This window comes from Syzygium oleosum, unplaced genomic scaffold (assembly GCF_021117445.2).
Source record: "Syzygium oleosum isolate NSW1041296 unplaced genomic scaffold, Sole_v2.1 Sole_v2.25, whole genome shotgun sequence".
Lineage (NCBI taxonomy): Eukaryota > Viridiplantae > Streptophyta > Magnoliopsida > Myrtales > Myrtaceae > Syzygium > Syzygium oleosum.
The window spans coordinates 3,004,354-3,018,329 of NW_026607509.1; the positions used below are offsets into that span (position 1 = coordinate 3,004,354).

Genomic DNA, 13,976 nt, shown 5'->3' on the forward strand with positions numbered 1-13,976 from the left:
GCGACCCTCGCCCGCGTCGGGCGAGGGAAGCCCTCACCGGGCGAGCGAGGGTCGCCCACGCCCGAGTCGGGCGTGGGCGACCCTTGCCGGACGCGAGCGAGGGTCGCCCTCGCCCGACGCCGGCGAGGCGGCCTCGCTGGGCCGGCGAGGGTCGGCCGCCTCGCCGGCCATGGGCAAGGCCGCCCTCGCCCAGCCCGTCCCGGGCTTCGCCGGTGGCCGGCCGGCAAGGGGTGAAAAGAAAAAAAAGAAAAGAAAAGAAAAAGGAAAGAAGAAAAAAAAGGAAAAAAAAATATTTAAAATTAAAAATGCTGACTGTACACGCTAAAAAAAATTATTTAAAATTGAAAATGGTGACTGTACACGCTGACTCAGCCTCCGGCGAGCCACGTCGGCGTAAAAAATTAATAAAAAATGCCACGTCGGATTTCCGGCCAAATTGGCACTAAAGTGATCTCTTTTACTCCGACTTGGCACCAAAGTGATCCGAAAAAAAGTTATGGCACCAAAGTGATCGCCGTACACAAGTTATGGCACTTGTGGTGTACTTTTGACAAGGAAAAAGTCACAAAAAACCTCAAACTATGTTCATCGTGACACATTTATTATAAACTTTTTTTATGACATCAAAAACCTCTAATTATGCCCACTGTGACACATTTACCCTATAATTTTTCTTATGACATAAAAAATCCAAATTTGTACCTATATGATATATTTACCCTCTGTCAAGATTCAATTAGATGATTTTTTAGCCAAAACAATGTTCTTTTTTTATTTTAATAAAGCCAAGGGAGCGCTATGTTGACATTTTTTGCTTTATAGCATCTATGTAGGCAAATTTTTAATAATTCTCATTGACAGAACTTTGACAAAGGATAAATGTACCAGATATGTATAAGTTTGGGGATTTTTGTGTCACAGAAAAATTATTAAGGTAAATGTATCACAGTAAACATAATTAAGAGTTTTTTGTGGCTTTAGTATATACCAAAATCTAACTTAAGCCGATTTATAGCATTTAATAGTGACTATCACACCTTATCCTATTTGCCTTCTTCTACCTAAGCACGTGAATTACTGTGTATATAACTGTGAGTAAGGATGCACAGTCCTAGGAATGCAATATAAGCCACTTGCTAAAGAATATGGTAAGGAAACATCATCGTGCTTGTTTAGCTTTTTGGAAAGCGAGTCCCGAAATGAACGGTTGCCGATTTTGTTTAGTTCGCCGACGAAACCCTTATCAAAATTTTCTGATTAGATTAGTTTAGCATGCATCCTTGGTATGTCTAGTGTGTTTCATTCTTATTATTGGTATTATTAGATAGAGTACAAGTGTGCTAGACACATAAGATGTCTACATCGGTGAAAGAATCGTATGTGCCTCACTTGAAATTGAAATCTTCCTTCTTTTTCAGCTGATCAATGCCGCCGCAGGCCCTCAAATCTACGACCTGACCCAAGAATCGGACCACAATTGAACCACGTCGACTAGGAATCATCATGTCACTCAGTCATGGCCGTGGGGCGAACATAAGAACCGACCCGGCCCAATCAGGCCTCCTCCGGTGCATACCGGGACATGCGGAACGACGGGTTAATGACCGTGAGGCCGCCGTCGATGAACAGGTTGTGGCCGCTGACATACCTCCCCTCGTCACTCGCTAAGAAAAGAGCGGCGTTCGCCACATCCTCCGCCTTCAGTGTCACCCCTTTCAGGTTTGCCATTGCGCCTATCAACACCTCCATCTCCACCTGGCCTAGGCCTACGAACTTCGTCGCCAGCAGCGTCGCGCAGCCGAATGGCGAGAGGCAGTTGACTCGGATCCCAAACTGCCTGATGCATAATCTATTAGTGAAGCGTTTCTGGACCGGTTGGACAGGCAGAAGTCCAAACGGAAGGCGAAACGGTGATGCAACTAGAACTGGCGGACCCGGTTGACGACATCAGATTGGGCTCAAATTCGGTCGTTTTAAGCGAAACGGCGTTCTGAACAAAACTCATGCCTTTGGCCGTGACTAACGATGGATTTTAGCAATTCGGGATCATTTACATGGGTTTTTCTATTTTTTTTAATAATTTTTTATGGGTTTTAATTTTAAGGGCAGTTTTGTAATTTTGATGTTTTATATTTTCTAATCCTAGTAGGGTTTGGTTTAGGGATATATAAGCTTGTTTTAGGGTTCTTTTTGAACAACATTATCATCAATATTGAATTTCGAGATTTCTTTCTCTAAGCAAGGTTTTGCGTGAATTATTCGCTGAACGCTGCGTCAGGTGGTACCAAAGCCTATGGTGACTGGCGGTGGTCTTTGTGACGATGCTCAGGAGACTGGAGCCCCAACCCTTGGGGACGACGCGCTGCAACGTTTGGAGCAGCGTTTAATGGAACGCTTGGATCAACGACTCGATCAAAGTCTTCGTCGTTTCGAAGAACAATTTGACGAGTTAACAGATTGGTTCGAAGGTCTCGGCGTTGATATGAACCGAAATCGGCGAAACGACAGAAGGCCGGGTGCAGATCTTGCTCGCGGTGATCCTGTTGACAGGCCTGTTCCTGTCCGCAGGTTGCATAACCCTCTATTTTCAGAGAGTTCGGAAGAAGAAGAAAACGATTATTTTGATGAGGAACGTGCTGATTATGGCGGCAAACATCGTCATGGAGGATTTCAAAGAGGATATGATAGGAGAGATGGAAGACAACGTTACGACGATCGTGAAGGTTACAACTTTAAATTGAAAGTCGATATTCCTTATTTTAATGGAAGTCTGGGCATAGAAGAATTTCTGGATTGGATTGCTGATATAGATAGATTTTTCGATTATATGGAGACCCATGGTGAGAAAAGGGTGCAATTAGTAGCCTGTAGATTAAAGGGGGGTGCGTCTGCATGGTGGGAGAGATTGCAGAATAAGAGGGAGCGAGAAGGGAAAGATAGAGTTTGAACTTGGACTAGAATGAGGAGGCTGTTGAAGCAGGAATTCCTTCCATCCGATTATGAACAGATTATGTTCCAGCAGTACCAACATTGCCAGCAGGGCAATCGGACTGCGCATGAGTATACGGCCGAATTTATGAGATTGGCGGAGCGGAATAATTTATCAGAGACGGAGGGACAGCAGGTGGCCAGATATCTCGATGGTTTGAAACCCTTCATTCGAGATAAAATTGGAGTGCAATTTCTACGAAATTTAACTGAAGCCAAGAATATGGCGATGAAGGCAGAATTGATGCAGCAAGACAGGGGAAGAAGAGGCTACGAAAATTATTGAGGTAGCAGTTCGAGCAGTTCGGTAGAGAAGAGTAGTTCCAATAATCGTTTTAACACAGGGCGAAATCAGGAAGATAGGGCGGTAGAAAAGCGCCCTATGAACGAGCCAAGGGATAAGGGAACGCAAGCACAGAAAACTGCCAACCCTAACCCTTATGCTAAACCAGCCGCGATAAAGTGTTACAGGTGTAATCAGCATGGGCACCGATCTAATGAATGCCCTCAGAGAAAGATCGTAAACATAGCAGCGAGAGAAGAGGAGGAGGATGGATATTGCTGTGCGCCGGATGGTGAGGACGATGATTTTGAAGATGAAAAAGAGGAGCAAGTAAACTGTGTGGTGCGCAGAATGATGTTGGCCCCAAAACAGGAAGATGATTCGCAGCGCCATCAGTTATTCCGAACTAGGTGCGCCATTCTGGGAAAGATCTTTGTTGTGGTTATTGATAGTGGAAGCATGGAGAATATCATTGGGAAGGAGGCAGTGAAGAAGTTGGGAATACCCGTGGAGAAGCATCCTAATCCCTATACGTTAGGATGGATTAAATCTGGAGCGAAAAACATTCAGGTGACTAAACGATGCAAAATTCCATTCTCCATTGAAAAATATCATGATGAGCTGTATTGTGATGTAGTAGACATGGATGTATGTCATGTGTTATTTGGGAGGCCGTGGCAATTTGATGTAGATGCTCAGCATTCGAGAAGGAGCAATCAGTATAACCTCGTGAAGGATGGAGTGAAGTATACGTTGCTGCCACTGAAGAACAAAGGAAAATAATCTGCTGAAAATAATTTCTTTACCCTTACGAGGAAATTTGAAGCTGAGGTTAAGGAGACCCGACAGATTCACGCGCTGGTCGTGAAACAAGCAATTGAGACTGAAGCTGAATTACAAGTGGAGGAGCAGCCTGAAGCAGTCAGGCCTTTATTGAAGGAATTTAGCGAACTGATGCCTAAAGAGATTCCAGATGGGTTGCCGCCTATGCGCGATATTCAGCACCATATAGACTTAATTCCTGGTGCTATTCTGCCTAATTTACCGCACTACAGGATGAGTCCTAACGAGAGCGAGATTCTAAAAGAGAAGGTGGAGGAGTTGTTGCGAAGGGGCACATTCAAAATAGCATGAGCCCATGTGCTGTTCCGGCCTTGTTGACTCCTAAGAAAGATGGGAGTTGGCGGATGTGTGTAGATAGCAAGGCCATTAATAAGATAACCGTGGGTTACAAGTTTCCAATTCCGAGATTGGATTACATGCTGGATAGGTTGTACGGTGCTAAGTGGTTTTCGAAGCTGGATTTGAAGAATAGATACCATCAGATTCGGATTTGGCCCGGAGATGAGTGGAAGACAGCTTTTAAAACCAAGGAGGGGTTGTACGAATGGTTGGTGATGCCTTTCGGACTTTCCAATGCTCCAAGCACTTTCATGAGGCTTATGAATCAGGTTCTAAAATCTTTTATTGGCAAATTTGTTGTAGTTTATTTTGATGATATCCTGATTTATAGTAAGACTGAGGAGGATCATCTGATGCACTTAAGGGAGGTATTGACAGCTTTGCAGATTAATAAGCTGTATATTAATATTAAGAAGTGTAGTTTTTTAACTAATAAGCTGTTATTCCTGGGGTTTATTATTACTGCTGAAGGAACAAAGGTAGATGAGGCGAAGGTAAAAGCAATCAAAGAGTAGCCGACACCTAAAATAGTTTCTGACGTTAGGAGTTTTCATGGGTTGACTACTTTCTATCAGCGATTTATTAAGAATTTCAGTACTATCGCAGCCCCGATTACTAAATATATGAAGAAAGGCAAATTTCTATGGGGAGAGGAAGCAAAGAATAGTTTTGCTATTCCGAAGGAAAAGTTATTTACCGCACCTGTTCTTGCCTTACCTGATTTTGATAGACTTTTTGAAGTGGACTGTGATGCTAGTGGAGTTGATATAGGAGCTGTTTTATCTCAGGAGCGCAGACCAATTTGCTATTTCAGTGAGAAGCTTAGTGAGGCGAGATAGAAGTAGAGCACTTATGACAAAGAATTTTATTCTGTCGTAAGGGCTTTGAAGACCTGGGAGCATTATCTGATTAGGAAAGAATTTGTCCTTTATTCTAATCATGAAGCTTTGAAGTATCTAAATAGTTAGAAGAGGATTATCAAAGATATGCATGCGCGATGGTGTCAATTTTTGCAAAAATTTCCTTTCAGATTACATCACAAGTCAGGTGTGCATAATGTCGTAGCAGATACATTAAGTAGGAGAGCTGGCTTGTTAATTACATTAAGCCAAGACATCTTGGGGTTTGAGCAGTTGAAAGATTGTTATGCAGATGATGATGACTTTGGGCAAATTTGGAAGTCATGTGCTGCTGGTCAACCTGTGCAAGAATTTTATGTGCAGAATGGCTATTTGATGCGTAGCAACCAGCTTTGCCTTCCTCAAACATCATTAGGAGCGAAGGTAATTCGTGATTTACATGATGGAAGATTAGCTGCACACCTGGGTCGTGATAAAATTATTGCTGCAATCCGGGAGCGATTTTACTGGCTCCAGTTGCGTAGAAATGTCAGCAGGTACGTACAAAAGTGTTATGTTTGCCAGACTGCTAATGGGAAATATAATAATACAGGTTTATATATGCCATTACCTGTTCCTGATAATATATGGGAAGATCTGTCCATGGATTTTGTGCTTGGTTTACCACGGACACAAAGAGGCGTGTATTCTGTTTTCTTTGTGGTTGACAAATTTTCCAAGATGGCGCACTTCATTCCTTGTAGGAAAACTTCTGATGCAGTAAGTGTGGCCAGATTATTCTTTAAGGAAGTGGTTCGTTTGCATGGTGTACCCAAGTCTATTATCTCATATAGGGATAGTAAATTTCTAGGACATTTTTGGCGGACTTTATGGAAACTATTTGATTCATCTTTGAATTTCAGTAGCATTGCTCACCCGTAGACTGATGGGCAAACAGAGGTGGTTAATAGAACTCTGAAAAACTTGATTCGAAACATTTGTGGAGATAAGCTGAAGCAATGGGATGTTGCTTTATCACAAGCAGAGTTTGCTTAGGGCCCGTTTGGTAACGTGCCAAATAGTGAAAATTTCTGTTCTTTTGTTCCCAGAAATAGTTTGGGAACAGAAATGCGTTTGGTAAACTTTTTGTTCCCGGGCACATTTTTGCAAAAATTTGTGCCGAGAAACAGTTTTGGAAGAGAAACAAGAAGTAAAAAAAAAGTTGCTTCTTGTTTCTCGGCACAATTTTGAGAATCAGTTTTTTTTTCTTCTTTTTCTTTTTTTTCTTTTCTTATTTTTCTGTTGTTCTTCCCTGGCTGAGCCGGCGGACGGCGACCGGCCACAGCCCAGGGCCGGCGAGGGTCGCCCTCGCCGGAGAGGGTTGGACCCTCGCCGCTTGGACGAGGCGGCCTCGCCCAGATCGAGCAAGGCCGAGCCTCGCCGTCGGTCGCGACGGCGAGGTCGGCCTCGCCCAGAGATGGCGAGGCTCGGCCTTGCCCAGATCTGGCAAGGCCGAGCTTCGCCGTCGCGACCCACGGCGAGGTCGGCTTCGCCGTGGGTCGGGACGGCGAGGCTTGGCCTCGCCCATCGCCATCTCTGGGCGAGGTCGCCTCGCCCGGGCGGCGAGGGTCCAGCCCTCGCCCTCGCGGCGAGGGCCGTGACGCCCTCGCCGGCCTCGGGTCGTGGCCGGTCACTTGCGACCGGCCATGGCCAAAGAAGAAAATGGGTAAAAAGAAAAAAAAATTAAACAATTCAAAATATTATTAAAATATTATTTGAGAATAGAAATTTTGTGTAGTTACCAAACGCATTTCTGTTCTTTTCTACTCTAGGAATAGAAATTTTGGACAGTTTATCAAACGCCTTCAAATACTCAGAAATTGTTTCCGGGCACAGAATAAAAAAAAATCATTTCTGTTCAGAAATAGCTCCCGGGCATAGAATGGTATTCATGCGCACCCTTATAATAATGCAGTTCATAGTTCTATTGGCAGGTCGCATTTTTCTGTTATTTATACAAAGGTGCCTCAGCATACTCTGGATTTGGTACAGTTGCCTAAGCAAGCGGATAAAAGTGTAACAACGGATCATATGGCTAAACAGATTGTGGAGGTGCATCATGAAGTCAAACAGAAGCTGGAGGAAGCTAATCAGAAGTATAAAGCTACAGTAGATAAACACAGGCAGAAGCAGGTGTTTGCGGTAGGTGATCAGGTCATGGTTTTTCTTCGTAAAGAGCGATTACCAGTTGGATCTTATAGCAAATTGCAGCAAAAGAAGTATGGGCCTTACACTGTCAGCAAGAAGATCAACGATAATGCTTATGTTATAGACCTTCCACATAGTATGGGCATATCTAACACTTTCAATGTTGCTGATTTATCATCGTTTCATGAGTCCGCAGAGCCGTTATATCCAGATCCTGATTTTAACTCGAGGACGAGCTCTTTTCAAGTAGAGGAGAATGATACAGAATCTATTAGTGAAGCGTTTCTAGACCGGTTGGACAGGCAGAAGTCCAAACGGAAGGCGAAATGGTGATGCGACTAGAACCGGCGGACCTGGTTGACGACATCGGATTGGTCTCAAATTCGATCGTTTTAAGCAAAACGGCGTTCTGAATAAAACTCACGCCTTTGGCCGTGACTAACGATGGATTTTAGCGATTCAGGATCGTTTACATGGGTTTTTCTATTTTTTTTTATAATTTTTTATGGGTTTTAATTTTAAGGGCAGTTTTGTAATTTTGATGTTTTGTGTTTTCTAATCCTAGTAGGATTTGGTTTAGGGATATATAAGCTTGTTTTAAGGTTCTTTTTGAAGAACATTATTATCAATATTGAATTTCGAGATTTCTTTCTTTAAGCAAGGTTTTGCGTGAATTATTCGCTGAACGCTGCGTTACTGCCCCAGCTCCATGGCGGCATTCCTTGTCAGCCCCACTACTGCATGCTTCATGAACGTGTAGGTGTGCGAGGCGGAACCGCCAATGCCGGAGCTGATGCTGGCGGTGTTGATGATGCAGCCGCGCCGCGTCGGGATCATCGCGCTGGCCGCATGCTTGATCCCGAGGAAGACGCCGGTGACGTTCACGGCGAGGATGTGCTCGAAGTCGGCCTTGTCGTTGTCAATGATGCGAGCCTTGTTCGTGTCAACGATCCCGGCGTTGTTGAACATGATGTCGAGCTTGCCATAGGCGGAGACGGCCTTGGCAACGGCAGCCTCGACGTGGGACTCGTCGGTGACGTCGCAGTGGACATAGGAGGCGGTGTCCTGGACGAGGGAGTCGCGGACCGAGTGGCCGAACGAGTCGTTGACGTCGGCGATAACGACCTTGGTGCCGCGGTGGGCAAAGACTCTCGCCGATCCTGCTGGCTCCTCCGGTGATTAGGGCAGCCTTACCATCTGGCCTGTGAAGCATGAGAAATGCATCAAATATGAAAGCTGTTTAGTAACTCAAATCCATAGAGGAGTGCATGTCAAAGGCTTTGGCTGTTCACTCAAAGTGGAATTACCCAAAAAAAAACGTGGCAAAATCTTAGTTAGTGATTAGGAAGCCAATAAGCTTGCTTATGGAGTGATTAGACTATAATCCAGTTAATCAGAATCCTGTATCATCACGTCATTGGATGAAATTTCAAAGAAATGTATGACATGCTTAGTGGAACTTAGACCGTAGTAAACTAGTGAAGCAGGAGGATGATTCGTTCGATCAATAAGAAATGATGCAAGAACCACTCACCTTCTGGTGTTTGGGGATAGGGGTGAGCATGATCCGGGTGGACGGTTCCCACTCTAGAACCAAAAACCGCCCACTAAGAACCGGCGGTCCGATACTCGGGTGGATCTATAAAACCGGTCCCACTAGCCAAGGAAGGAGACGGAAAGACGGAGACGGAAACGGAGATGAAGAGTCGGAGACGGTAAGATGAGCATCGACCGAGAAGAGTGAGAGAGTGAGAGTGAGTGTAAGGCGAAAGTGAAAGAAGGTGTTTCTCGGCTCAATGTGAGGCTGTGAGCGTCGAGCGAGTTAGGTTTAGTTTAGGGATTTATAAAAAATTTTAAAATAAAAATTAAATAAATATATTATATTTATTATTATATTACCGATTCGGTCCGGGTGGGCAGGTGGGCAGTTCCACACCTGGAACCGGGAACCAGATCGGTTCCTTTTGGAACCACCGGTTCCGGTCCGGTTCTAAGCGGTCCCAAGCGGTCCGAGCGGTTCTCGGTTCTTTTGTACACCCCTAACGGTGGAGATGAATGAAGAGCCTCCCATTGGTGGAAACAAGGCGTAGAAGAAGACTAATGTTGTTGTCGTCGTCGTCGTCGTCGTCGTCGCGTAGGTGATCCAATAAGGAAGACAGATCAATGGAGTTCCTTAAATATATTTGAAAAAAAAAGTCGTACTGGTTTAAAATAGAAACTGTTTTGGAGCTCCATGTTCAAAGATTCCCTTCCTTGAGGCGGCTCTACAATATTTAGAGGGGCCATCCGTCGAAATTTGACGATCAATCGATCACGAATAGCCTGAATTTCAGTTGTTTGTTGGAAAGTTTACAAGAGTTTGTATGTTAGACGATTTATTTTGTAGTGTGATTTGAGATAGAATGCGAGCTATAGGTGAGAATACGTTCTTACAAAGAATCATAAACATGCAAAGAAATGAAAGAAATGACGGAGGGGATTAGTAGACATTGCTGCCGAAAGGTCGTGTTGACACCTAAATTTTGGCTCACTATTTGAAAATATTTGCACAAAAATTAGGTATTAATATAATTAGATTGCATATCATATAGTTTTTAGGAGCATTTATCATATAGTTTAATTGCATATTAATTGGATCAGCGGTTGATGGTTCTAAGCAGATGGTCTTGAACTTAATGAATTGGACCGAGCCCATGAAAGTTTTAAATTCTAGCCAAGCCCATGATGGCTGAAATTAGCATGGGTGTTGCATATTTGCTCAATATTTCGGCCATAGTGGGCACCACATGGAAAATAATCTGAAAAAAGGGCAAATAAAGAAAGAGGTCAACATTATTCGGCTATTCGAGGGTGTAATCGGTCTTGAGCAATATTCGTTCAAAAGGAAAAGGGAAAATGTAGATTTGAAGGGGGAAGAGACAAAAGGGTAATATATTTTAAATATCTTAAAGATTTGGCCTCTTTCCTTGAAATCCTAAGCTTTCCCTATCTATATAAGAGCACTCCCATAACGGACAAAAGGAGGAGAGCGTTCACAATTTTCAGAACACAAGTGAGTAATAGCAAGTGCGCTAGTAAGAGCCAAAGAGTGAGAGAGAGAGTTGGCCGCACCAAGCACCTAGCCGCCATCCCTGCTGCTAACCCAACGCTGCCGTGCTAGCCGCTACCTGCTCACAGCCAGATCTGTGGCCGTGAGCTCCCCTGCCCCAAACCACACTGCCGACGACCACCCGAGCCCGCCGCCCCCTCTGTCGCCTGCCTCCCATGCTTGTGCCCACTGCCGCGCCACTGAACCCCGGCACCCGACGAGCCCAGCTACTAATCATAGCGCTCGGTCCGTGCCTTAGCCTGCTTCGTTTGTTGCAAGCCACCCTGACAACGTCGCCGCCTGCTGCTCCACCTTCCGAGCCAGCGGCCACCTCTACTAGTCCCGATGTAAGCCGCATACCACACCGTCCGCTACCACCATCGCCGTGCCCCACCGCTGCCCGAGGCCTAAGTCGCGCCAGTCTGTGCCCAACGCGCTGCTGCTCGTTGAACCGAGGCCCGAGCCCGTGCCACCGCTGTATCCCCAGTCCCATTATCACCGGTTCCTCGCTGTCGGCCACCGTCCCGCGGTCCGCGATCCCGATATACTGACGATTCAAATTTGGAAATTATCCGCGAAATTAGGTAAGATCCTCATATGATATTCTTAGAATATTTGATTTCTTATTTTTTTCGGTGTTTGAATATTTCATGAATTTTTTGTGGATTGCTAGATATTTTAGGGATAATGTGTGCTATATCCGCAATATTCGAAAATACCCAAATTCGTAATTTAGCAACGTACCTGGACGACTATCTGACCTTGACCCCCAAGGTATGGTACGGGGCGGTGCGGAAGATTGTTATCTTATCCATAACCACTTGGATACGATAATATATCTTATTTGTTTTCTAAATTCAAACGGTCGGCTTTTTATTGATATATATGACCGTGTGTATATATATATATACACGGTCAAGGTCAGATATATATATATTATATATATAATATATATAATATATTATATATATACACACGGTCAGATATATATATATATATATATCTGACCTTGACCGTGTATATATATATATACACACGGTCATATATATCAATAAAAAGCCGACCGTTTGAATTTAGAAAACAAATAAGATATATTATCGTATCCAAGTGGTTATGGATAAGATAACAATCTTCCGCACCGCCGCGTACCATACCTTGGGGGTCAAGGTCAGATAGTCGTCCAAGTACGTTGCTAAATTACGAATTTGGGTATTTTCGAATATTGCGGATATAGCACACATTATCCCTAAAATATCTATATATATGATCGTTAGCTCGAACCGTTTTCCTAATTTGAACATGATAAATAAATCTTGCGGATTGCGTGGATTGTTTGAATGCGACTGTTGTCTTTTGTTTGATTGCTTTATCTTTGAAATAAAAGAAAATCCAAAAAAATATTAATTAGGATTTAAATTAGAAATTTTGCATGTTTAGGAAATCCTAAATATATCTAGAAGGTAGGATAATTGCTTAATTTAAATTGGGATTTAGGGTAATTTATTTCCTAGTTAAATTAGGAGTCATTCTAGTCCTAATAGATTATTTAGGGCATTTAATCATTTCGAATTTTCATAAAAAAAAATGTCAAAAAGAGGTCATTTTAGGATAAGTTAGAGTGTCTTTCTGGAATAGACCGCATGCTATTTTAGGCATTTTTCTATTATTCCGAATCTTAATGAAAAATTCCAAAAAATACATTATTCACCTGTCATCAGAAGTAGGTCATTTCGTCGCATGACATATAGTTTGCATGTTAGGTTTCACTAATCACATGTCATATTTCGCACGTCATTGCATGTAAAGAGAAAACCTTAAAGAACACATTGATTGAAGTGCTTGTTAATTAGAAATCATAATAGGTGATTTTCTAGCTAACAATGCAGACGTTTGCGTTGCTAAAAGGTACGTTGTTCTCCTAAACTAGTAATTTATTTACTGCTTTTTGGGTGTTAAATTGGTGGATTGCACACTCGCATGGTCCCCTCGCATGTTAGTGAATAAGTAATAAAATGGATCCAGACTGCCTGCTCAAAGATTTTTTAAAAAGAAAAAGTACCGAAAGGGCGTTAGACTAGCTTTAGCATAACCAAGTCTTTGAATTCAAAATCTTTGTTCCATATCTCCCTATGTTTTATTTGGATTTCTAATTGACCCACCGCAAAATAGATTAGTGGCGACTCCACTATGAAAATATTTACATGTTAAGAACTTAAACCCTAATTAGGTTTAAACTTAATAATTCATTAGCCGAACCCCTAGGTATCCCGAGGGTAGGTTGCAACAGGTCGGTAAACCTTTGAGAAGATCATATGGCAGCATAGAGAAAAGAATAATATTAATGAGGACCCGGTTGAGTCAAATGTCACACATGACTCACCGAGTAAATTATGTTGACACTCGGTTGGGTTCGTACTAAAAAAGGAAAGGCCGATGATGGAAACCCTGTTTTGTATGAGGGGAAAATTTCAGATAGGGTCGCCAGAATAGATCCCGTCTCAAATAATGCGTTCAAAATGGCACATTTTGTATGCTGCCCAATCAAAACAAAGAGGCATCTTCCTCTTCCTAAATGGAACTGGATCCCTCCATCCCTACCTCTTGAACGGGCTCCGTTATTTCAATGCATTCAACCAACTTATTTGGGTATTTGGGGCGACTATGATTAATAAAAATAGAGTAGGTGGGTTCGCTTATGCTCATCTCTCTTTGTCAAACAAAGCATGTCCTCATCATAACAAATATTAAGCATCTAAAAAAAAGTTTCCGATTTCTAATTAATTGAATTCTCTATTAACGCGTGCTATTAGAATAATTAAATATTAAATCACGCCTTCATCTAACAACTTAAGCTTTTAGAACAGTTGACAATTATCCCATCAAATCTCACGTGATTCAGAGCAGGAGGTCTTGAGTTCAAAGAGTATCTTTATGGCACTCTTTACACATTATCAAGTGACAATGACTTCTCCAAAAGCAAGTGTTCTAGTGCTGCTCGTCTTAGACGATTTGTAATGCTAAGGACTTTTGCTCTGGTCTCAATGCCCTCGATTCATGCGTCGCTTAACGAATGCTCCGTGCTCTAACGCATTTTCCATAGGACACACGATGGTCTATGGTGTATAAACAATGTTGTGAATGCACAAACTCTAAGGTTGTCAAAACATAAGATCGACAGAAAAATTACCAAAAAAATTATAAACCTATTACAATTGTGCCGATTCAATCATAATTTTTTTTTGGCTAATTTTTTTTTTGGTCATATTTTGGCTAATTGAGTCCTAATCTTTTTGTATAAACAATGTTGTGAATGCACAAACTCTAAGGTTGTCAAAACATAAGATCGACGGAAAAATTACCAAAAAAGTTATAAACCTATTACAATTGT

At 42.8% G+C, this 13,976-nt stretch overlaps 1 pseudogene; it reads right to left on the reverse strand.

The window, feature by feature from the left end:
- Window positions 1–1,554: 1,554 nt before the first annotated feature.
- On the reverse strand, window positions 1,555–11,081 carry LOC115671622 (secoisolariciresinol dehydrogenase-like; annotated as a pseudogene).
- Window positions 11,082–13,976: the final 2,895 nt, after the last annotated feature.